Source organism: Protopterus annectens, chromosome 8.part0, assembly GCF_019279795.1.
Source record: "Protopterus annectens isolate FY-2018-M chromosome 8.part0, PAN1.0, whole genome shotgun sequence".
NCBI classification, from domain to species: Eukaryota; Metazoa; Chordata; order Ceratodontiformes; family Protopteridae; genus Protopterus; species Protopterus annectens.
In genome coordinates this window covers 713,725,242-713,752,239 of record NC_056741.1, presented here as the reverse complement: position 1 = coordinate 713,752,239, position 26,998 = coordinate 713,725,242, and the positions used below count along the sequence as shown (strand labels likewise).

Here is a 26,998-nt window from a genome sequence, read left to right as displayed (position 1 = left end):
GTATTATATGTGTGTACTGCTGTAGGTCACAAGGCAAACTCCTCATACACCACAAGGGATGATATATATGGGCTTGGAACTCACCACTTCGCTTCCAGCCACTGTCAGTGTCAGGCTTGGTGCAACAAGTATGTGCTATAACAGGGGATAGTATATGTCGATATATTGTAACAGTAGACATATGTATGGGTGTATAAGTAAGATGAACATGTCAAAGATGGGCTTACTGTGCAAATATGGTTTGCATTGTGGGATATTGTGCCAATAACTGTGTTGTTGTTGTGTCTTTCGGCTTTTCCTAGTTAGGGGTCGCCACAGCGGAACTCTGGTCCGCTAATGATTGGCAGTAGATTTTTACATGCCGAGTTGCCAGCCCTGACGCACAACCTTCAACGAAGGTACGCCCATTCATGCATGTCTCCACACAGAAGATGCTCTAGCTGAGAATCGAACAGGACAATGTCTTACTGTGAGGCGACAACGCTACCACAGCACCACCACTGCAATAACTGTGTAATGTACAGTATTTTAGGCAGATCTGTATTCCATTTTACATAGCATTTCTGTTATGTTATGCAAACATTAGTTATGTCTATTGGCAATTACAATACTCAATAACAGGATACATATCACTTGTATTCATCTGACAGTTTAGCAGCATGATAGCAAAAATAATTGGAAGAGCTAGGTAACTATCCATGCACATAACACATGTAATATCCACCTCTCTAGTATCATTTGCAAGCAATAACAGCTGTGCATGTGTACATGTTATGAAAATGTGTAGTGACCCTTGTTACAGGGCTGGACCTCTCTAGTATCGTTTGCAAGCAATAACAGCTGTGCATATGTACATGTTATGCAAATGTGTAGTGACCCTTGTTACAGGGCTGGACCTCTCTAGTATCGTTTGCAAGCAATAATAGCTGTGCATGTGTATATGTTATGCAAATGTGTAGTGACCCTTGTTACAGGGCTGGACTTCTCTAGTATCATTTGCAAGCAATAACAGCTGTGCATGTGTACATGTTATGCAAATGTGTAGTGACCCATGTTACAGGGCTGAGCCAAATGGCTATGTGCACACCTACATAGAGTGGATATTGAGAGTAGAGACACACTGGTTGAATTACCAGGTTTGTGTAGCCTAACCTCTCATTGCCAACCTAACAGCCGCTTGCACATACTGTATGTAAGGTAGTGCAAAGTACTGGTAATGTAACAGGTTGCATATCATCTTTAACTCCAGTGTAACATTTGCAGTAGGAGTGTAAGATGTAGGAGACTGCTGCCCATGTGTAATAGCTGCTTCATAGGTGATGGCTTACACTATCTGATTATATCCTGATCATGTTGATATTGGCAGCAGAGTCTATTGATACATGACTCTGTTTGGGGAGTGGGTGTCTGTGCCCAACAGAGCTCATGGTCCTGGTGGATATGTGAGTATATACCCAGAAAAGGAAACAGACCTGTAGACACTGGCATCATCTGTAATCAACTATCAGGATGTGATGTGCTCCTCAGAGGAGGATTGCTGCTAAAGGTAGTTACAATGGTTCTGTAATAACCAGTGTTGTCACATCCATAACACAAATATTTACATGTGAGCATCACTGTCTAAAACTTCTTCATAAGCAATAAGTAAACTAAATATATTACTTGGTACTTGTAGTACTGAATGTACTGGTGTTTATTAATGTCAGCTTTGTGTATGTGGCCATCCTGGGGGAATGTAATCTCTATGCCATGTACACTGCCAAACCCACCTAACACCACACCCCACACATTATCTGGGATGCAGCTACAGGGGTAAGCTGGAAGGCAGTCCAGTCTACAGCCATGACTGGACTGGACAGTCATGAGGTGTAGGTTAACACATGCATCTCATCATCACAACCAACACATACCCTTACCAGAACACAGTAAGGACACCCACACACACTACCAGAAATCACACACATTCACAGATGCTTCTAAGTATCTGGCCAAACAAGTGACCTCTCAAGCTGGAATAGACAGACAATAAAATACACAAACTGTATGACATAGTTTGCATAATTGTGCCACACCTTAGAACACGTGGCTGGAAACATGCCCAACAGTACTCATTTGTGAATGCAAACTCTAGCACTATGTTACACACCAAGCTATACGAGGGCATACATACTGTCAGCAGTCTGTCTGCCATGATTAGCCACATGCCCATACAGTCAGACCACCTGTTGAACTATACACATGACTCTGGCATATTCCATGTTGTTGTGCAGGACCTGTGATGCAGTAGCCTGGACTGCATGGAAACACATATAGGAACTGTCAGGTCTTATAGCCCATGCAGGTATGTCCCAATGCCTGGGTAGCATTCTGCCATTGGCCAGAATGATACTGCAGTATAGGGACAAAAGGATTGTATTCCACAATTGTCTAATGTAGTGGTGCAATTCAAAGGGTATCCAGTATCTCTCTGCCTGGGATAACATGGTTGACAGACCATGATGCTTTGCCAGATAGAGCCTGCACCTGTCACTCCTGGGAATCTGGATACTGGCTAGGGCTCATGCTTCCCCTATAATGCCTTCAACATGCACAGTTCAAGTGAAAGTCCACTGCTGTTACAGGGACAGCCAAGCAATAAACTGTGGTTCTCGCTACTCAATGATACATGTCAGAAACATAATATGAACTCACATAGGTCAATCCCTAACATGGAGAACATATCTGTGCAATGACTGAGACATGGTTCAATGCTCTGGAGAGCACACTTGCATGCCCATGTTATAACACATACCTCACCTTTTGCCCATTATCCTTTATTGGAACACACGGACCGCAGGTGTGTCCATAGTCATGAAGGATATGTACACCCCCACTAGTTGCTTTTGCATGACTTCAGCTGCATTATGCTGAGCAACTACCTTTGTGCCAAAGTGGATTCCAAATTGCACCTTGCAACAGATCACCCACCATGCCGCAGAATTCCCAACTGTCATATTGTGCTGTAATGGGAAAGATTAAGTGTGAGACAGAAAACCATAATAATGGCTACTCTTAACTATTCCATTATTAACTGGGAAGACTCCTCATGTACCAACACCTGCGCTCAATGCATGTTGGATTCCATCAACCCCAATGACCTGGATCACAATAGTCACACAAACAGGGCTAACAGTATGCTACACATAGTCAGTCTCCAAAGTCAATGTTATGCTTCGTAAGAGCAAAGTGGTGACTGTCATGCCACCCATGCAGATAGACAATGCATGTGCAAATGCTGAATCCTATACAAATGAACCTTAAGCAGTCACATATGTGCAGTGATTGTGCCATTGAAACAGAACCAAGATTCAACCAAACACAAACAAGAAGGCAAACCGATGGTACCCTGCCTTAAACTGTACCACAGAAGGTAGTAACTGTTGCAAGAGTGAACAAACATGAGTGGAGGTGATCCCTGGTCAGCCTCAATAAGATGCAGATACACCATATAAAACCACACAAAGCTACTGTGAAACTAATAAGCCACATATTATGAGGCCAGCCACAGAGCATTCTATAGCTGTGTCATGAATCATAATGGCAACAACAAGACCTGCTGTGCTGCACAACACTGTGGCATGGGAAGTACTGCACCTACAGAAATAGCACCTGTTCATCCAGATAGGGTCTTGGAGAACCTAAACACACTCCCAGACCCCCAACAGGTACACATATTTATATATCCATGTACACTACACAGCCCCTATAATAACAACTATGCAGGTACAAGCTGCACTCTCTAAAGCCATACATACAGCTTTCATGGGACCTGTCAACATCCCAGGGTGTATCCTACACAAATATAAGAACAATTTGTTCTCCACATACACATCTTGTTCAATCATAGCTCCATGTCAGGCTGTGTACACACTGAATGGTGCACAGCAACAGTTATCACATCCCACAAAGGGGGAGACACTACTGATAATGGGAAGTAGTGCACTATTACCCTGCTGAGTCTGGTCTGTAAGGCCATGAACCGTTATCAACTTATTTGATGTAGTCAGTACAGATGTAGATGACAGTAAGGTTGATTCACATAGCATATCATGACCTTGCCAGGTCTTAGGACATCATCACCCATACTGTGTTCCAGTTACACTCAGTAAATTAAATGTATATTCCTATGTCACAGGAGTGGTTTACAACTGGACTGCTGACAGAACCAACACTACAGAAGGTGTCTGACTAATACACACACATCAAACCAGTGCTAGCTACAGTAATACAGGGTTCATTCCTGGTACTCCCCCTCTTTGTTATCTATACTACACAGACTAACACAGAAGGCATCTGCCTATTGATGTTTGCAAATGACTATGAACTAGGAGCAATAGTTGACTCAATGTGTGCTGCGGTCAACATACAGAAGGGTCTTTGTGGGTCAGATGTGTGGTGTGTGATGAATGGCCACAATCTGACAGGTAAGTATTGCATTGTCATCCCCTATGTTAAAAACACTATATCCATGAACTACCACCTAGGCAGCGGTCAACATAATGGAAACTGTGTGTGTATGGGATGCAGCTGGACAGTAGTCTTTCCTTTAATAATTACTTCACCACACCAGTAAGGTAGTCATATGTGGCACCCCTAATCATGACAGGGTGCCATCCATGAATATAAAGATCATTGTTCAGCCATACTCAACACTCATGTGAGCCATAATAGATCACATATTTCCTTTAAGGGTTATTGACCATGTTTGGATGGCCTACACTGCCCTTCCCAATCCCTGGCTCCATGTGTAGCATGCAGCCTACCCTGAATAAAGCCATGTCCAACCCATAGATGTTGGACATGCTACACTTAACACATCCTGATTCCAAATAAACACATACTTCATGGACATCCACCTTTCTAGTACAAGGATCACAGCATGCCTGACAGATCTCTGTCCCATACACTTTACATACTCCTAACATACTATGCATCCCTGTCCAGCGAAGCTGCACATCGCCCCTCATTGTGACATGGTGTGATGACTGTATGGCAAATATATCAGTAACCCTGTGGATCAGTTCTGTGACACTGCTTGAAATGGCCACTGAAACTTACCTGTCTGTTGGCTACAGCAAGGTAACCTTTCAGCCTAGGCTCATAAATGGCCCAGGGCATATAGCCTACTAGCTCACTATGACCATACATGCTATAGTTGATATCCAACCTTGCAAATACCATCAGGCTAGCTATTGTCCCATGTGTTACACATGTGCAACACAGGTAATACATGGCAGGATGCTACACAGCTGTGCAGTGCCATGTAGATGTATATGGTAAAACACATACATGTAAAACATTATGTAAGCAAGTCTGCAAGGTCACAGGTCATGTCCCTTAAGGCTGTGTATGACCATATATGTGACATATACACAGCATTAAGGTCTATTGCATTAATGTGAACACATCCAGGCATGTGCTGATAGGTAAAGACACCAGTACATGCAAACAAACAGACATGCCCACATCAAGACAACATCCACATGGAGTATGAGCAATGTCATCACTTGACACACACACATATATGGTGATAAATCACATCACCAGTAACTGTCAAATGTGTGTGAGTTAAACATGTCAGTGGTGTTAGTGTCATGTAGATTTGCAAAGACTTATTTGTAATCTTAATAAATGTGATACACATGTATATTCAGCTGTACTTCTGTACTTTTCTGTGAGTTACTGTGACCTGTCTCCATCATTATGTCTTCCAGGAATGCCGCGTGCCAGGCTGCCAGCATACACCCGCTTGGAGGATGAGGTCCTTATCCCATACCTCCTCGACAACCATTTAATACTCTTCAGGCATGTGCCAAAGGATGTACAGCAGCAGGATGCCCTGTGGAAGGAACTCCACAGGAGGGTAAATGATGTTGGCGGCCACAATTGCACCTATCAGCAGGTGCGCCGACACTGCACTGACCTCATAAGATGGGCAAAACAGCATGCTAATGCAATCGCCAGGGAACAAGGTGCAACAGGTTGGGGACCACTCATCCAGCCCCCACTCACATGTACTGAGGAGCTACTGGCCAATCTGGGGCCACCTGCAGACCTCCATTCACAAGCTTTAGCTGGTATTGTGGAGGTGGGTGTCTCTCAACCACCGAGCCTGGAGTTGCCTGGTAAGTCAGTACTGCACCTATAACACAACTATATTTCACATAGTTACATGTGTTACTATACAATATGTAATGTAACATGATATGCAAGACATGTATGCACACATGCCACATACTATAGTCTGCTACTCTATGTATGCACAGATGTGCATACTCCATAGTATAGTGTATTGTACTGGCTTATGTGCTAACATGGATATTTCACCCTGTAGCCATCACACAGGTGTGGATAATGATCTTACTGCTGTGACACTCCTGTTTAGATACCTCTGGCGTTTTGCAGCAACAGCAGCCTGTGTCAGGTGAGATTGTTATTATTTAACAAGCTTGATAATGCACAGATCATATTAATTGCATGCTATCTGCCATAACACACGTACACATAATGTATGGTGGTCCTGTTAATATACACTGGTCAGACCTGAAATGCATAACAGTGGTTACCCATGTGAAATAATTGAAGACTATATGAAACATCTACACTAAACCTTATAAATTGTCACTGCCAGATGTGTGGACAGCTGTGAATACAATGGTGGAGGTGTGGTGCACTGTAGGGACAGGTACTACAGATCAGCATTGCACATGTTGGGAATACAAACAGTATTGCACAGAGAGCATATGTGCAGCACACTCTAAATGTGTTGGAGCTGGAGTATGACCAGCCCACAGGATACACCCTTGTCGATTATACCCTCTCTATAAATGTCACACAATGTCATGTGCTATCTGACATGTCCATGACATGTAGTGGGCTGACTGCAACACTGCTTAACTATCCTGCAAAACATGATATCTCACATCCCAAACATACCACCCTTTGTCTGCATAACTCAGTCCTCAGTGGAGCATATGACATCTATGGGTGTATGGGATAACACTGACATGTGAAATAGATGGCCATCATAACCATTGGACAAAACATGTGTACACATGGCCATGGAGGATGTCCAGAGACATGAAGCAACACACACAGTCGAAGTGATGTACATGTGTGTACACCCTGTTGTACATTGGCTCAGCACAATACAACAATGGCCTTTGTGTAATGGTGATATTGCAGATGTGAAACACTAAACATCTTACAGGCCTGCGCAAAGCTTGTGTAGGAATGATATCAAACCACCACATAACATGTCTTGAACATCTTGAGTGTGTCAGGACATGAAAGCATTCATCTATACAGTATCCAAATACATACATGTGTTGCACAACATACACATACAACCACATCATGCCACAGATACAGTACATTCACCTTGCTGGTGTCAGGCATCACTGTCATGCCTGCTCCTCATGTGTGTGAGGTACACAGATGGCATGTGGGACATGGAGTACTGCTAAGTTGGCCATGTGTGGGCATAGTTGCCAGGCATCAGTAATATGGTTGCAGATGTGCAGGGGTGTCATCTGTATACCCTTCTATGACCTGTGTCACACATTCCACATTAGGGTTTAGTGTGTATACACCTCAGTGATGTGGGTCACATTCCACATTAGATATGTATTGTATGTGAACACAGTCATGGCTATGAACTGTGTCAGTAACTCAGACTGTATAGCAATAGTGAAGCCACATGATGCCCTGCAATGGCTGTGCACATCAGCTCAATGTGCAGTATGTCACTGCATATGTGTAGGGCAGGCAGACAACATTGCCTCAGCTGAAGGCCCATGTTAGTATAACATGTCCCTGCATTGGGACACCATTACCGTACTGTATATTTGAAAGGACACCATTGTGTTACACATATATGCATTTCATTCAACATGTCAGCAGAAGACATGCCGCACTACATGTGATTGGCAAGGTCATACGCCACACATCAGGCCAGTGTACTGTAAACCTGTGCTGGTCTGTGGCACCATTGCAAAGTAGGGACAGCCATGTCAAACATGTGTGCACAGCCACATGCACAATGTCTGTAGACTCAGCTCAGGGGTAGGCAGAATAATGTTGAACAGGCATGCACTGCATTGGGGGAGATATGCAAGCTAGGGCTCAGGCAAACATAGTATTCAGTCAGCATACCCTTCTGCTCATGTCCTCACACATAGGGGCAGTGGCCAACACAAAGCATCAGTGGCAGATGTACAAAGGTCAGCGATGGTCCGTTAACATGTGGGGTATGTTCCACACAACATGGCAGTGCGGTGCAATGGTGCATAGTGCATGCATTGTGTTGCAGGTATGGGGCATGAGCTACTTACACAAATGGTGCAACATAGGTATGTATGCTAACTATATATATGTATACAGAAGGAGTTATATATGCACTTAAATGTCCGTGCAATCTGTTTTATATTGGAGAAACCAAAAGGGCCTTTAAGGTCAGAATGTTAGAGCATATAAGAGATATAAATAATAAGAAACAAGAAAGTTCTATAGCTACCCATTTTGAATGTTTTCATAATAACAATAGTGAAGGCTTACAGGGTACTGTGTTAGAGAAAATTAAAGTGTCAATATTTGATGAATGTTTTTTAAAAAAACGTTTTTTGACTAAAGAATCTTTATATATTCTTAAATTTAATACTTTGTATCCATATGGTCTTAATGAAGAGCTTAATTGGAAATATCTGATTTAATTGTGTAATTAATTGGTTGATTGAACACACTATATGAGGCAAGTTTTCTTTGATGTCGTTTTACTCCTTGGCTTGTGTGGAGAGCCGAGACGTTAGAGCTGTTTTTAATAAAATATTGGTGGAATTACTGGCTGTTTTCGTATATATGCTAACTATCACTATAATCGTGTAAGGTGCATGCCATCTGCTATAACACATGCATGCTGTTGTGTGCATCTCAGGGATGTATGATAACTACCACTATAATTGTCTAAGCTGAATGCCATCTGCCATATCACCTGCATGTTGCATGCCGTTGGGTGCCATTGCATGTGTCTGTGTGGTATAACTTATAATGTACAGTTCTTGTCTGCCCATCACAGGTGTTGATGTAGGTGTGTTGCCCTCCTGCAGTCCACCTGATGTTAGTATCCCCACAGACTCTAGCAGTGATGATGAAAGTATGATTGAGGCACAGGCAGGGTTGTCAGGGGCTGGATCTGTGCCATTGGTTGCCATTCCACCTGTATCCCCCTCATCCTCACAAAGTTCTCCTGACGACACATATCCCATCACCAGTGGCCATAGAGGAAGAACAATTGGCGGGTGGTAGCATGGAACAGGGAAGTGTGGAGACTATGGAAGGTGTGCCTGCACACCATGATCCCAGCCAACTGACTGGTGATATCCCATACAGGCATGTGCCCAGTGCTGCTCGTAGGAGGACCACTGGCCAACATGCACCTGCGAGACAAAGCACATCAGCTGGTTTCACCAGACGTATATTTCAGGCTGTACTGAAGGCACAGGCACATGCTGAATGGCACAATAGAGAAGGTCTGAGGCTTCAGAGGTCTGCTGTCTGTTCTTTAACTGACAACATCCAGGCAATTGCAAATGCTCACCATCATCTTGCAGATATTTTGGATAGATGATTGGGTGACATGGTGGGAGTCCTTCACCGTGGTATGTCAATGCTTGAGCATGGAATGTCTGTGCTGGAACATCTGGTGGGACTGAGGCATCGGGTACGTGGATGTAGGTTAGCTACATCACCTGTTGAAGGTCTATGTGAACATGCTACTGCACATGCCCGCTCCCATAGTGGCGGTAGCAGCAGCAGTGCAGCTGGTGCTGTGCTGTCCACACCAGGACACAGCAGGCCACGTGCAAATGGTCCTGGACAGTCCCAACAGGGACACGGTTCCAGTGAACATGTGTCATCAGACAGTACCCAATCTGGACCCCTGCCTGGTAGTGCCTGTGCAACCCCTGGCAGGCACAGGTCACATGGCCGTGGCTTGACACTGTGAACTGTGAAACCTGCCCTGTACAGTCTGCAGCTGTCAATAATACCCCTGTGTAGGCCAGCAACATGCCAGACCTGTGTGCATACATATATACACGCATACACACACCAGAAACAAATGTAGGGCACCTCAACACACACATGCATAACATCCACATACACCCAATGATATCCAAGGCCCTAACCCACACACATGATGTCATCCAATGGCACAGCCTAGGCCTCTGGCAAACAGTATCACCCTGTGCATATGATGATGCCTGTGCCGCATCCCTGTCATCCACACCATCGGTGTAGGGACATGCTCATGTGGTCTGATGCACAAGGTGAACATACTAGGAAGACAATTGTAGATTAATATTGTTGAGTGGTGTTGACAGGCAGGAGACATACCATGTATTACAGTTTTAGAATACATTTTGTACGTTTGACGGTATGTATCATGTGTAACAACAGTAACAGCATGTTGATCTTGATGTTCTGCCTTCCTCTTTCAGATGTAATTGCATGTGCCGGGGGATGTCAGTGTTTGCAGTTAGTGTTCCACATGTACATGTTGACTACTCACAGCTCTGTATGACAATACCTTCATGCACTTTGTAGCTTCCACATCACAGTTATAATCTCCCATGTTTCAATTATGTTTACTGTTCTAATGATCCAAGAGCATGATAGCTGTATAGTAAGCTACTGTTTTCAGAGCTGTCACATCCATAGTGGGTGACATCACAGGTATAGTTACCTGGAGCGGGGATGAGGTAAAAGAGTGGTATAGCGGATGACAAGGGTAAAGACCAGTGGAAATAGTGGCTTTTCATTGGGAAGCAGTAATAGCCGCTCCCATAACAGGATGCAAACACAGACACATCCACACACTCAGGGATTCACAGAGACAGTAACACACACTCTGACATGTACACACAGTTGCCAGTGTTGGGATGAGAATTCCTGCCTATGTGTAAATCATCATTATAGTACTACGCAATTACAAGACGTGCCACAGAGATTACACATGTACAGGTAGACAGAATGGCCTAAGACCGAGGACATCAACAGGGATATTAGAGTGCAGTGAGAGTATGTGGGGAGGGGGGGGTTCATCAGTAGGCTATGTAACAACAAGCCACACCCCAGGGTGTACATGTTAACAGGCGGTTAGAATGCCCTTCTAAGATTGATGATATCAACAGGGATACTAGATTGTATTGAGTGGATGGGGGAGGGGGCATTACCATTTCTCTATGGTAAAATACAGCCTCACTCCAGGGACCGGACAGCCATACATACACACACACACACACACACACACACACACACACACACACACACACACACACACACACTGTGGCATTCACAAAGCTATACACCTATGTCACACACAGACGCTTGACATGTGTAAGGTTCAACCACCTGCCTATGCCTTTCTTTCTACACTTCACTCTGTAGTGATGTCTACAACAGTGTTCAGGAGAGTGAAAGACATGTGGGATGTATTCCCACCATAGGTGACATATATGGACACACACACACACACACACACACACACACACACACACACACACACACACACACACACACACACACACATGTGCCAGTACTGTGAATCAAACACCTGCCTATCTCATGATAGGTATGACAGAGGTACAGCATTATTGCATGTACTACAAAGCATACTGACTCTTTCCTTTGCCAACTGTGCTGATATATGCGCAATATATGTACAGAGGAGGTGTTACTGTTACAAGTGTCAAGAGGGTTGCCTTCATTGTCACCCTTACTGCATTCTACATTGTCTGTCTTCCACTTCAATTAACAAAACCATAGCTTAGCAGTTACACAGATTATTGTAGGAATAGTAACATACCTGTGAGCTGTCCTCAGTAATCATTCATCTGCAAAGTAGCCCCACCACTTAGTAGTCATGTCCAAACATCTGTCCATACCTAATGTACAGCTTACTGTACTTTGAGCATATCACCATATACAGCTGGCAATGTTGAGGCTGCATTGAAACAGCATGATGTACTAAGACAACAGTCACCTTCAAACATCAGACACTGCACATGCATGGAATCTAGACACACATCAATACATGTACACATATGCAGGCTACATCAGTAAGTGGACTAGCAGGTCAAGAGGATACATTCCACACCTTCCCCATGCCATGTGTAAAACCCAGACGAGCATTACACCATAATGGATGTTGTATTCATGTACTGGTAGGACACACAACCACATTCACTGAGTAGCCAAGTGTACATATATGCCAACCGCACATATCAGAAGGACACACACACACAGCAATATTCCATGTCATGATCCTATAAACTGTTACTTGACAGTTCCATGGTGAAGTCAGGGCACTGTAATGGTCAACAGTGAGCACATCATATTTACCACACACACCTCATGTTTACTGGAAGAGTGCCAGCAATGTGCTCTGTTAGAGCTAGGCAGTACACTCATTCAAGCATGTGTGAGGTCTGTGGCTTGTAAACATCTCATCCCAGCATGTTCTGGCTATTGTGGTAATAAGGCTAAAGTCCAGACAGCGCATAGCATGCATGGCTTGCAATTGTTGACATGGGGTATATTTGGAGCTGTGGGTACACATGGCTGTACATGTCATGGGCATATCACCTGTAACTACTCAGGAACATACAGAGCAGAGCTGGATTTCCCTGAGTCTGTCAATACAGGCCGTGTGTAGGTCCTATGATCCTGTTATTTGGGTATGTTTGTAGGCATTGCATTAGGTGGACATGTCTAATGACATACATGCCACATGGGTTGTTGTATGATATGTTAGGTGTCATGGGTGACCAGGAGAGAGGGAATATTACCTCTGTTAACATAGATATCAACTCTTATGTACTGATAGCATGCTATCTGCCATGTGCATGTGTGTAATGAATGTAGCCACCTGTATGTAGAAAGGACAATGACAGCTATGGTATTTTCATTTATGTTGTATGAGTGTGGGATGTACATATCCAGGGCATGTACAGTTAGGTCATATCCAACCATGAGGGTGTTGTTTACTGGTGTACAGCAACAGTCGACTGTGTTAATGCTGACAACATCCGAGGGACCCTGGTATGTGTACAACTGACCTGGTTACAAACAGTGGTATTATTGCATTGCATAACACATTATGCAACTGTCAGTACATGGGTACTTTGCACAGTTGATGTAGGCCTAGTACAGTCCACCAATCGAAGGTTATCTGATGGTCTACCATACTATGTCATACCACATGTATGGATGTGTGTTGGTAGTCTGAGGACAAGGTGGTGGATGTATAATAGGATACAACCTAGAATGCAATGTTTGCCAATGTCACCTGTACCTGACTTATCTGTGATGAGTTATGTTGGAGTAGTGGTCTTTACATATGAGTAGCCTTTATGAATATGTGGACACCACCACCTGGAATGGTCTGTACCAGTGTTATGGCCCACATGTCTGGATCTGAGTTATATAGTGGTAGTGCAATTGTGCACTATAGAGCCTTCAGCCAGGTGTTCCTCACTGCACAGATGTCAGTATTCCCCATTGTAGGTTCTACATTGAGCAAATGGATTATGAAAGCCACACATCTAGCACTGGTTAGCATAAGCATCCAATGCAATTGTCTTGTAGGTGTCAGGGTGTTACTTCTGTGTGTAGGACTTTTGCCTTGGAATGTGACTATATGGGTAAATGCGGCCTAGGTATTATCCACATTCACTTACGACATGGATGCATGTGCTTTGTGTCGAAGGCTTGTCATTCAGTCATGACAGCCCGGAATGATAGACACTGGATAACCTCATAATTACAGCAGGACACTGGCTCATTGTTTTGGTCAAGCAGTTGCCACTCATACCATGACATCACTGCAAGTGGCAGTAATGTGCTTGGTATCAAATGCCACATGTAAGGTGACGGACAGCAGCATCAAGAAATTTTTGCAAGTCTTAACTGCTGACAGTAAAATTAAGAGAATTGTAGGGGAAACACCTGTTTGGTTATAAAAACAAGAAGAACTTAAAGGATTTACTGTGCAACTATGATGGAATACCTAACAAGCAGAGTACGGAAGAAAGAAATAGGTTAGGAACTTGGAAATGTGGCTTTTGCAAAGTTTGCAGCCACATTAAATGTTCCAACAGTTTTGTTCACCCGGTAACTAACAAATGCTATAAGTTCTCTGGTTTTGCTAACTGCAACACCAAGAATGTTATATACGTTGGCACTTGTAATTTGTGCCAAGCCTATTACGTAGGAAAGACCAACAGAAAGTTTAAGGAACGGATACTTTGCCACCTCTTAGACATCAAGAATAAAGTGGTAATCAATGCCCTATATGGACATGTGTCTAAAAATCCAGGGCATTCATTTAGCTTTATGGTAATCTAAAATGTGACTACTAACCTCCGAGGAGGAGACATTGTCAACAAAACTGAAAAGGAAGAAAGCAAATGGATCATGAACCTCAGAACTAATTTATTTCCAGGGCTCAACAGAGTAGCTCCTATTAAACCTATTTTGAAAGAGAGAAGCCTAATTAAGAAATGAAATGGAGGCTTAAGGAAGGTGTGCATCTAATTGCTGTATGTGATTGGTTGGGATCTTTATTTAACAGCAGTAAGTCAGGTCTACACATTAGGATCTGAAGAAGGTTTTTTAACTGAAAGTGCTTATCCTGTTTGACCTGCAACTTGAACAGCACAATTTGTGCTTTTTATTTCTTCATTTTATTAAAGCCTACATTTTAACAGAATTTTTCAGTGAACTTTTCGTTGTGGTGGAAGCCTTTTTTTCATTTTACTATTTTTGCCTATGAAGGCTTCCTCTGGTGGTGGTTTTTGGTTTGACTGCTTGTGCTTGGCTTTTTTACCTTAACCCCTCACACAGTCTTTATTTGTTACTGCTTTGGTGTCAACATTGTATTTTGTGATGGAAAATGGTCAAAAAACTAATACTACGTTTAATGCAGGTATGCACAATCCTTTATTTGATATCAATATAAAGACTGGCGTGAATCAGGAACTGATTACAGACTGTAATGAAAAATTTGATAACATCTTTAGAGAAGCTGAGAATGCAGCCTATAAGCTCAAGAGGCTGCAATGGCAGCGATTTCACATGGAGGCGTGTCTACATCATAATGTGATACCGAGGGGATTGAGAATTAGGTGTATGCCCAGCTATGGGAATACCTACCCTGATCTCCTGGCCAAATGGCAGGAGATTAACATAGAGACAAGCTTCCATTACATGCAGCTGCTAATAGACTAATTTAAGCCACATGAAGATGAGGTTTCTGCCCTTATTGAATGTAAGCAAAAGCAAATGGAAACTATGCGACTACCCGATAGCTGCTTGTTTAAGCTAGAAATCCTACAAGATAAATTGCAAACCTTTGAGAACAAATTGAAAAATATAACAATTAACAAAATGAAGAGAGATTATTTTGATTTTACTAATGGTCGCCTGTTTGAGTGGCCAAGGTATAAAAGATCACCTGATAAAAAAGAACGCTCTGACAACATGGGAAATGTACCTGTGACACGCAGGACTGTTTATAGTGTGAATATACACGTGGAAGTACATAGTGATATACACACTAATGGGCAACATCCTGAATTAGCCTCTCGCAATACTCCTAACAATAGGACTAATGGTAGTATAGTTAACAATGACTCTGGTATGCTCGAAGTCATTACATCACTAACGGAAAATGATAATGCAGCGAATGTAGACACTGCATCGGCAGGAAGCATTCAGCCTTCAAGTGAAATAGTTCCGAGCGTGATACCAAAGAAGGGCTCCATCCATGCACCTTTGTTACAGCAACTCCCTTTTTTATTAACACAGAAAAATGTTGGGAGATCCAGGTCGGAAAGCAGAGATAGGAAAAAGAGAAAGGTAACTTAGGAACCTCAGTGGGATCAGATGAATCAATTTCATTGGTAATTAATATATCCGATTATGGGTTGACGGCTACCCAAAAGAGTGTTCTGCAAAGAGGCTTGAGCTTTATACCCTCAATACGTTCTGACCTGAGTGAGTTAGTGACAGACTTAAGGTGCTTTGGCAGGAACATTACGTTGAAGTGTCTTTTTGACAATGAAAATACTGGTACAAACTATACATCGTCTGTGTTGAAAAAACCAAGTTCCTTTGTCCCCAGTAATCATCCCACTGTGGAGATGTTCTTACGGTTATGTGAGAATGAGGTGTTTGAATGGAGATCAAGAGGAAAAAGTAAACACTATTACAATTTAACACAGGATGAGTTTCAGGCGCTAAAAGAATTGCAAACAATGAAAGAAATTATTTTCAGGCCAGCTGACAAAGGAGGAACTTTAATAGTGATGAATTCAATAAAGTATGCCCAGAAAATGCAGGATATGTTAAGCCATAGTGATACATACCACAAAATTGAGAAATATCAAGTAGACAGATTGATTTCCTCAGTAAAGAATGTCTTGTATGACAAATTAATGACTAGAGCTATTGATAAAAATCTGTATGACTTTCTTGAAATGGTATATCCAACTATACCTGTTATCAAAGGGTTGCCTAAGATTCATACAAACAGTGTTGACCCCCCCTCTGAGACCAATAGTTTCAGGGAGAGGTTGGGTCACTGAGCCCCTTTCAATCTATGTGGAAACTGAACACAAGAAGTTGTTGCCTTTCGCACATACTGTATTGAGGGACACTGCTCAGTCACTGGAGAGACTGTATAAAAGAATGGAGCAAGAAAGCTCTATAGATAACCTCATTTTGGTGACGATGGACATCAACAATTTATTCATTTACATACCCAGCGATCTAGGAATAGAAGCAGTAAGGGACTTTGCCTCTCATTTTGAAGTAAGCATGGATGTGAATCTAGTCTGCAGCTTCCTGGAATTGGTCCTGGAGAGCAATGTGTTCCTCTATGGTGAGAGCTACTATTGGCAGAAATGTGGGGTAGCCATGGGCACCCCCTGTGCAAACAGCTATGCCAATATAGTCCTAGCTGAATGGGAAAGGCAATGGGAAATGGATATGAAAAATGAATGGAAGGAATGCATCATCTTTTACAATAGGTTTGTGGATGATGTGATATTCCTATGGAAGGGCAGTATGCAACGCCTAAATGATTTCGTCAACTATTTAACAAGTACAACTAGCTTTTTAAGATTCGAAGTGAAAATGTCAGCAAGTAAGATCGAGTTCTTAGATGTGAGAATTTCAATGAATAATAGCAAAGGAACTGGCACCACTATATTCAGGAAACCAAATTGGAGGAACCATATGCTATACTACAATAGCATGCACCCGAGACACGTTTTTCAGAATATTGTTGAAAATCAAGTGACCAGGATATCCAAGCTCTGTACTGACAATGATGATTTTCTGCAGGAACAAGACAAACACTTACAGAATTTAGCTTCAAGAGGCTATAATGAAAAACAATTAGTCATGAGTAAAGGCAAAGCAATGTCCATTCGATACAACAAAGGGCAACTGTACTACTCGAAATGGAAGCAGAGTGATGTGAAGAAAGGTGGGAACAGCAACAGTCTCAGATGCATGATGACCTACAGGCATGACTCCTTTGATGTCCGTGAAACCATCAAGAAATTTTGGCCAGTCTTAACTGCTGACAGTAAAATTAAGAGAATTTTAGGGAAAACACCTTAGTTTGGTTATAAAAACAAGAAGAACTTAAAGGATTTACTGTGCAATTATGCTGGAATACCTAACAAGCAGAGTACAGAAGAAAGAAATAGGTTAGGAACTTGGAAATGTGGCTTTTGCAAAGCTGCAGCCACATTAAATGTTCTAACAGTTTTGTTCACCCAGTAACTAACAAATGCTATAAGTTCTCTGGTTTTGCTAACTGCAACACCAAGAATGTTATATACGTTGGCACTTGTAATTTGTGCCAAGCCTATTACGTAGGAAAGACCAATAGAAAGTTTAAGGAACGGATACTTCGCCACCTGTTAGACATCAAGAATAAAGTGGTAACCAATGCCCTATATGGATGTGTGTCTGAAAATCCAGGGCATTCATTTAGCTTTATGGTTATCACGAATGTGACTACTAACCTCTGTGGAGGAGACATTGTCAACAAAAACTGAAAAGAAGAAAGCAAATGGATCATGAACCTCAGAGCTAATTTATTTCCAGGGAACTGCGGTGGTGGTGCTGCGGTAGCATTGTCACCTCACAGTAAGACGTTGTCCTGTTTGATTCTCACCTAGAGCATCTTCTGTGTGAAGACAAGCATGGATGGGCATACCTTTGTTGAAGGTTGTGCATTAGGTCTGGCAACTCGGCACGTAAAAATCTACTGCCAATCATTAAGGGACCGGAGTTCTGCTGTGGCGACCCCTAACCGGGAAAAGCCGAAAGACACAACAACAACAACAGAGTAGTTCCTATTAAACCTATTTTGAAAGAGAGAAGCCTAATTAAGAAATGAAATGGATGCTTAAGGAAGGCACGTGCATCTGATTGCTGTATGTGATTGGTTGAGCAATTAAGGATCTTTATTTGACAGCAGTAAGTCAGGTCTACACATTAGGATCTGAAGGCTTTTTAACTGAAAGCGCTTATCCTGTTTGACCTGCAACTTGAACAGCACAATTTGTGCTTTTTATTTCTTCGTTTTATTAAAGCCTACATTTTAACAGAATTTTTCAGTGAACTTTTCGTTGTGGTGGAAGCCTTTTTTTCATTTTACTATTTTTGCCTATTAAGGCCTCCTCTGGAGGTGGTTTTTGGTTTGGCTTTTTGTAGAGCGACAGTAGTTGTCCATTCCACAGATAGGCATACTCCAGTTCAGGGCTTGTTGTGCTACAACTATACCTCTCAGGCCTACCTATGTCTTACCTGCAGATGATGTGTCTTCTTTGTGCATACAGGTTGTAATTGACTCCTACTTTAAACACACAGGTTTACAGCTATGTACATCTTGACTGTCAGTATCCCTGTTGTTGTCCTCAATCTCAGAAGGGCATTCTGACTGCCTTGTAATGTGTAATCTCTGTGGCGTGTATTGTAATTATGTAGTACTGTAATAGTGATCTGTAGGTAGGCAGGAGTTCTGATCCCACCACTGGTAACTGTGTGTGTGTGTGAGCAAGTGCCTGAGTGTGTACGTCAGCAAATGGTTTTGTGTGTGTGTGTGTGTGTGTGTGTGTGTGTGTATTTGTGTCTGCATCCTGTCATGACAGTGGGTTTTGCTGCATTCCAAAGAGATACCACCTTTTTCACTGGCCTTTATCCTTGTCAACTGCTAAACCTCTTTTTCCCCCTCCTCACTGCAAGTAATCAGTCCTGTGATGTCACCCAGCTTAGAAGCAGAATCAGAGTAAGTGTAATTTTATGGGTTCTGTGGCACATACCCCAACTACATACCACTCTACTAGTTCTGTGGCACATACCCCAACTGCATACCACTCTACTAGTTACCTTTACATAGGCAAGACGTGTATGCACAATACTGTCAAGTGTGTGTGTGCTTGTGTGTGTGACTACCCCTGTAGCCAGGCATACACATGTGTAATGTCTTTTAACATGCTGCACACCATGGTAGTCATCTGTGGTGAGTGGAGTTTACAAATTATTACATAGTTAGGAATAGGAAAGAATAGACAGTCAAGAACGACTACAGTTGGGTATGTTATTTTCCTGTGCCACTGTCGAGCAGTGACACAGAAGTGGTCACCGGGGTGTAAGTCCATACCCATCATTCCCCCACCCAAACTCCACAATCCCCGGGGTAGATTACCTTAGCCATCATTCCCCACCCCAAATTCCACATACACAACAACAATCCCTTCTCTGGTGAACTGATTAAGATTTAAATGTTATAAAACAAGAGATGCCTCTGTTTTGTGTACAGGTCTGTTCCTTTGGAACCCTTCTGTGTCACATAGGGTGTTCAGACATGTGTATATATCTATATATATATATATATATATATATATATATATATATATATATATGGCTATAGCTGTGTCTGTGTATATGTGTGTGTATATATATATATATATATATATATATATATATATATATATATATATATATATATATATATATATATATATATATATATATATATATATATATATATATATATATATATATATATATATATATGTATATATATATATATATATATATATATATATTTAGTTATGCCAGTTGTACAGATATAGACTTATCTATGTTGTTTCACAGAGTACAGTAAATTCAAGGGTACTGTACTTGTGTACACAAAGTGACTGTCCCATTTGTTTTCAGTACTGTAGAATACCTGTAGTAAGATGTGTATTATAAAATCCATGAAACATGTATACAACCCAGATGGCTTAGTGGTAAGTCCAGTGACCTTGGTGTGCATGGTCCAGGGTTCAAGACCTGCAAGGCTTGTTGATAATGTCAATTAGGACTGAATAAGGCAGTTGTAAGTGGGTGTAAATGTGTTTTTACAACAGTAAGCAGTGGGTACACACAGGTAAAAGGCATGTACAACTCGCAGTACACTTGAAATGCCCTTCTTTGTCAATCCTGCTGATGTCACCCACCTAGGAATACACCTCTGGGACTGCTGTACCCCACTAATTTCCATAGCGTGTGCTGTGTAACTGTGTAATGCTGTAGTGTGATAAACTAGTTTGGTAGGTGTTCTAATCCCAGACATGCCAAGTGTGTTTTGTGTGTGTCTGTCTGCCTGAGAAAGAAACAATGCTTTTTAGAGTATGCACACTCCTAACAATTCACATACTCACCTTTGGCAATCCTGCTGATGTCACCCACCTAGAAATACACCTCTGGGATTGCTGTAACCCAGCAATCTCTGTAGCATGTGCTGTAACTGTGTAATGCTGTAGTGTGATAAACTAGTTAGGTAGGAGTTCTATTCCGAGAAATGGCAGGTGTGTATGTGTGCATGTGTGTGTTTGACAGTCAGAGCATGTGTGGAGGTGGCCGTGAGTGTCTAACCACTGGACATGTTGGGGATCGGGTTTTGTAGTTTTCCTATATGGTGGCCATGTTATATGTTACAATGTCCACCTCATGAGGAGTACAGATGTCAATCAGCCAAGGGACTGGGTTGGCAAGCCATACCCCTACATTTGGCAAAAGGTCTGGTGAACAAAGTATGCAATCCTACTATTACCCGAAATACTGTCTGAACCCATGTGTCATACACAAACACACTTGCCTAGAATATCCCGCTATGTTGCTAGTACCCTGCACATTTTTGACAGATATTAGGCATGGTGTGATTGCAGTGGGCTGTAGAGGGCATGACACCTTGTCCAACAGTACAATAGGCACATAATTGCGGATGATGCGCCTTCACTATGTTCCCTACTGGATGCCTGCAACATATGTGGTGCCATCAAATGTGATCTACAAAGGACATACAATGCCTTACACACATGCCCTGTATGGACAGATGCCACTGACACTAGGGAATACCTGTATCATGCTATCAATGCAGGTGCAGGGTGAACCTGCTGTCTATTAGCAGGTCCTGCCACACCAGGCCAGTATTGGCACATCTGATTATAACAGTCTATGTACACAACATGTGCCAGGCAAACCAGGTACACTTGTACAGGTAGGTAAAAAACTTTCTTACACTGTGAAGGACAACAACGAGGAAAAGAAAAGGCAAACACTACTAAAAACTCCTGTTGTCCACCACGACAGAAAAACTTGATAATAAAATCAAAAAACACCACAAACTGCTAAAAACAGTTTGTAAACTCCAGAACACAAAACTCCACAGCAACGGAAATAACAGCACAGACTAAAACTTATTTTACTTTAATAAATCTGATTTTTTAATAAATTTTTAATAAATCTGATCATTTTGATTACAATTCTTCAGGGGTTATTTATGTTATTGGGTGCAATTGTTCTGCACCCAAATGGTAATTTGGACAAACCAAGCATAAGGTAAAATTAAGAATATTAGAACATCTAGGGGACATCAGGAATGAAAGATTAGATAGTCCGGTGGCTAATAATTTTTGTAAAGAACATGGAGGTCCAGTTAGAGATTTCATTTTTAGTGTCATAGCCAGACCTCGTGGGGAGGGGGGGTCAAATAAAAGTTTTCTGAAGAGGTTATTAGAGATGGAATCAAGATATATTATTAATTATAATACACTCTGTCCTAATGGTTTAAATCTGGAAATATAAGAGTTTTTTGAATATGATACTGAATATTTGGTGTTTGGTATTGTAAAATTATTATGTTACATGTTATAAGGTTGTCTAACAGAGGTTTTTTAGTATTTGTGACTTTATAATTCAAATATTGATTGTTAATTAAATATTTATTCATTGTTAATTGATTTCAATTAATGTTAATTCAAGATAGTACTTATAGGACTATGTCTGAGTTGTAATTCATTCCATTGAAGGCGAATCAGATTTATTAAAGTAAAATAAGTTTTAGTCTGTGCTAATATTTCCGTTGCTGTGGAGTTTTGTGTAATAAAATCAAAACTTTAATAAAAAAAGAATGTAACATAAAACAAGCAGTCCTCAGTCTTCTGATAAGCGCTTTCGGCAAATATGCCTTCCTCAGATCGTAAAAAAGGACTGTTCAGCTTTTGTATTTATAAGGCATCACAGCCATTCATCTATGACACACCCTTGTTGCAAACCAAAAGGAGGCCAGCTAGCAAAGAGGTATAATTTCCTTCATTATAATTAAAGGTACACTTGTACATGTCACTGTACATTATTTTGGGACATGCACATCCCAGGCAATGTCCATGTCAAGGACTAACAAACACTGACATGGCATGCATTGCAAAGCAATGGCCACACACAATGGTAACCAGGATGACAGGACAGTTCATACACTACCCATCTGTGTGGGACATTGCAGACACTACACCCCTGAACCACACCGCACACTATTGTCAGGTGGCATGATGCCAAGGATTACCCCTCACCCAGCCTTGTACAGCCATCTTGCACAGCCAACCACTACACACCCATGAAGCAATGCACACATGCATGTCAGTAATGGCACCTTGTGTCTGCGTGTGGGGTATGATAATCCCAACCACAGTCACACCCAGTATAACTCCCATTGGCATACTGACTGATGTCAGACATGTTCACATGCCCTAGCCCATAGAACCTCAGGATATCCCCTGTGGTACATGTAATACCTGTGCATTACTGCAGTGTGGCAAACTAAGTAGTTAGGAAGTGTATTTGTGAGCCTGGCAAAGTGTGGCAATGTGTCTGAGTCCCTTAGAGAGTGTGGTTGTGTTGACAATGACATCTGTTCACAGCCATGTGTGCTACACCTAATGTATGTCTACTATATCTCTGTTGCAGATGTCGCTCACCAGCACACATATATGTTCTTACAGCACACCATTGTCAGTTATGTGGCACATGGAGTAACTGCATGCATTTGTAATAGTAATGGCTAGTCAGTCAGGGGTTTGAACCCCTGTACTGGCAGGTGTGTGACTGATGATGCTTAGGTTTTAGTCTCCAAGCCCTTCTCTGATGTACTTTGCCTCTGTCTGTCCCTCCCACACACTCTCTGGTGGATGTGGAGTTGTACACCTGCTCAGCAGCAGCTTGTGTTTTGTACGTGATGGTCATGATCAGGTGATGGCCTCTGCACCTATTGCAGTCCTCCTCTAGCTGATTGCATGTGGAACAGCTGTGGTGACATTCCCATAGCCAATCGCATGGAAACACAGTACAATATCTAGGAACATCATGTTGGTGTTTGCCCATGACAGTCGCTGTGAGTGGAACCTGGATCTGGTGTTTAGTAAACAGCATCACAGATGATATCTGGATATTCCTCAAACAAAATACACAGTGGAAAATAGCTTAAAGACAGGAGGGTGATGTGCCAGACATGGCTACAGCATGTAAGTGTAGCTATGCTTCATTGAGACTACTGCCAATTTAACAGGTTGTGTGTGGTAATGGCTCGTCTGCATGTTTTAAAACTAACAAGACAGTGCTCTGTTTGTGAGGAAACCCCCATCTGTAAGGCCATCAGTGGACTGCTCAGTGTGTGGATCCATTTGTTTCTTGTGTTACTCACTGAACACACATCTGTGAACTGCAGAAGCATAGTGTGAAGATTGCAGTCAGTACATGGTGATAGTGATGAGAGTTACTGCTATCGCATCCCTGATTGGACATATGTCACATAAAACAGTGGTATGACAGTCACTGTCTGGGGTTCTCACATTGACATGCCAATAATGGGCCACTGTTCATAGCTGCAGTCACAAGTCTTCTATGCTTTGTACAGATGTCATGCAGTATATATGCATGTGTTGTGCTCCCTCTGCAAATGTATGACATCTGTTGTGTTGGGTTGATGGTCATATCTATGCATGCTGTTATACGTAATCCTGAATGCTGTTGACTATTGCTAAGCCATATCTGTGTTAAAACTGCAACACTATAGGCTGTATGGGATTGGAGGTCCTGGTGGAACCTCCTGTCTCACTTCAGCTGGCCATGGCACCTGGCACCAGCACATCTGGGGCCCAGCCTTGGACTTCCACCTCTGTTGGCTATTCTCCACCTTCTGGTGGAACCACCACTGAGGATGGGGCTTGTCCCCCCTGGGAGAAGGTCCAGACAGGAACTTGTCAGCCATTGTGCAGTCCCAGATGTGGTGTGTAGGGGGCTCAATAAGGGGTTTTGAGGCCAGCCACACCAGCTCGAGGGCAGAGTGTCACATTTAGAGGGTGAGCTTGCCCCTCCTAGACAGCCCCCGAGCACAGCCACCTTTGCGGCTGTGAAGGTGCAGTGGTGGCTGACTATGGGTGGGGACCTCTGTCCCACTGTTTCCATTTGGAGGCTCATGGGCTTGTGACTGCCGAACACCCCTCCCCATCCAAGGTGTCCCCCCCACATGTGTCATATATCGCCCCTGTATGCTGTCTTGTCTGTCATCCTACCCAACCTATCCTACACAAGCATACCTACTCTCCTTCCCCAACATCCCACTCTCACCTTACAAAAATGAAAACAAAAGGCCAATCTGTTCCCAGAATGACTTTTGCCCCAGACCTAGCTGTCCATTTCACACACGTGTCCACTGGACACATGTAACCTTTTTAATTTGCATCACAACATACTACTGTTGTCCTCACCCCTCTCTCAGGCACACGATCCTGGTATGCACATGACTCCTAAAGGTTCCAGGTACACGTGATGCAGATGACCTCAGTGTACACATGACACTACTGGTCCCTCTATGGTTACCCCATTTAACTTTTTAATGATGATGATGTTGCACACAGCACCTTGCAAGAGTACTGTTCTGACATTATGATTGGACAGGAACTGTTTTGTTAATGTAAATAAAATGTTCAAAGTAATGTATTTGGGCACTGTACAAATGTTTGTGTGTATTAATGACACATGTCTGTCTGAGGGACAACACCACTACACAATACAGGAGTTGCTGGTGTTTTCCTTTTCATTCTTTTTTAATGCTTTGTTGTCACGTGGTTTGTTCTTGATATATCTATATATATCTATATCTATGTATGTAGATATATCTGGACATAAACACACACACATGCATCTACATAATGAAATACATTTCCTATACTGTTGAATGACTGTGCTGGATGATATGTTTGTGATAACATCAGATGTCTGTATATCTGCCATGGCTTAGTGGTAAATCACATTAGCTGTGGTGTGTGGGGTCCTGGTTTCGTGCCTTGCAGAGGCCATTTATTTTGTTGCTGGGCAGAACAAGGGCCATTGGATATGGAGTGATTAAGGCACTTTTAATCAGTTGTGAGCTGGTGCGCGGGTTTGCGCGGAGGAAAGCAATGCTAACTTCTAGTTACAGTTTCTTACACTCAGTTAGCCTCTACATTTCTTCACCAGTGTGACACTCGCATACCAGTGCCCAAACAGGCTTACACCCGCTTGCTACCGCACTTGCCAATGCACTGCATTTGGTGTTTGCATCTGACACTCACACCCCTGGGTGGGAGTGAGGACTACGATATTACCTTGTGATGCCTATTACATCAGATTACATGCCTACAGTATCAGGAATGGCTGCCCATTAGGCGTAAGCACGCCAATCAACTGTACGGCATTTGCAGCCTGTCCAGAGTTTGCTTCATACTATTGTTCTGTTCCTCTTAAAATCTGCACCTGTCTGGCTAATACCTGGGAACTGACACCATTAAATACAGACAAGTAATTGGGTTTTGGTACCCACATCCTTCACCCGAGTCATGCTACTGCATACCTATTATTCTATCATCTTTCTAAGGTTGTAAGTGGAATATGTGCTTCCTGTCCCTATCATACCTCTCAAACGATTGGGGACAAATATCAACTGAATCAGGGACATATCATGACAACACCAGGGACAATCAGGGACACATTTAAAATATTAGTGCTATTAACTTGAAACCTTGACAGACATAGAGCATATGAATTAATACACATTTTCTGAGGTAAAAGAAGTTTATAACTCTTAATTATTGTCATTATTCATTACGTGTAATTCACCACCTTTCCTCCAAAAGTCACTAGTTTTAGGAGGGAGTAAGAGGGGCAGAGTTTGAATTTGAGTCAAAATCAGGGATGTCCCTGGAAATCAGGGAGGGTTGAGAGGTATGTTCCCTATTTGTTCCCCCAACGGTTTATGTCCTGTCCAGTGGATTTGCTCTTAGGGGTTGAGAGGTATGGGTGTAAGCTCTGCCCATTTTGCAATATTACTTACATCCCCAGGGCAGTCCTAATACGACTGCGCCAGCCAAAACCTGCACGCCTAGGCCCATAATTACACACCCATAGTTCCCCCACCTGACCCTCCTCTACAGCACTCATCCTTACTGTGGGTGCAGGTGGAGTATAAACACACCACTATACACTTCCCACTCACCGCGTGTCGAGACACATGTCGTAC

General features: G+C 42.4%; 1 protein-coding gene across 3 annotated transcripts in view; it reads left to right on the top strand.

Moving 5' to 3' along the window:
* DAP3 (death associated protein 3) overlaps window positions 1-26,998 on the top strand; it is a 1,113,059-nt gene that overhangs the window by 417,975 nt on the left and 668,086 nt on the right. The gene's annotated exons all lie outside the window — the stretch shown is intronic.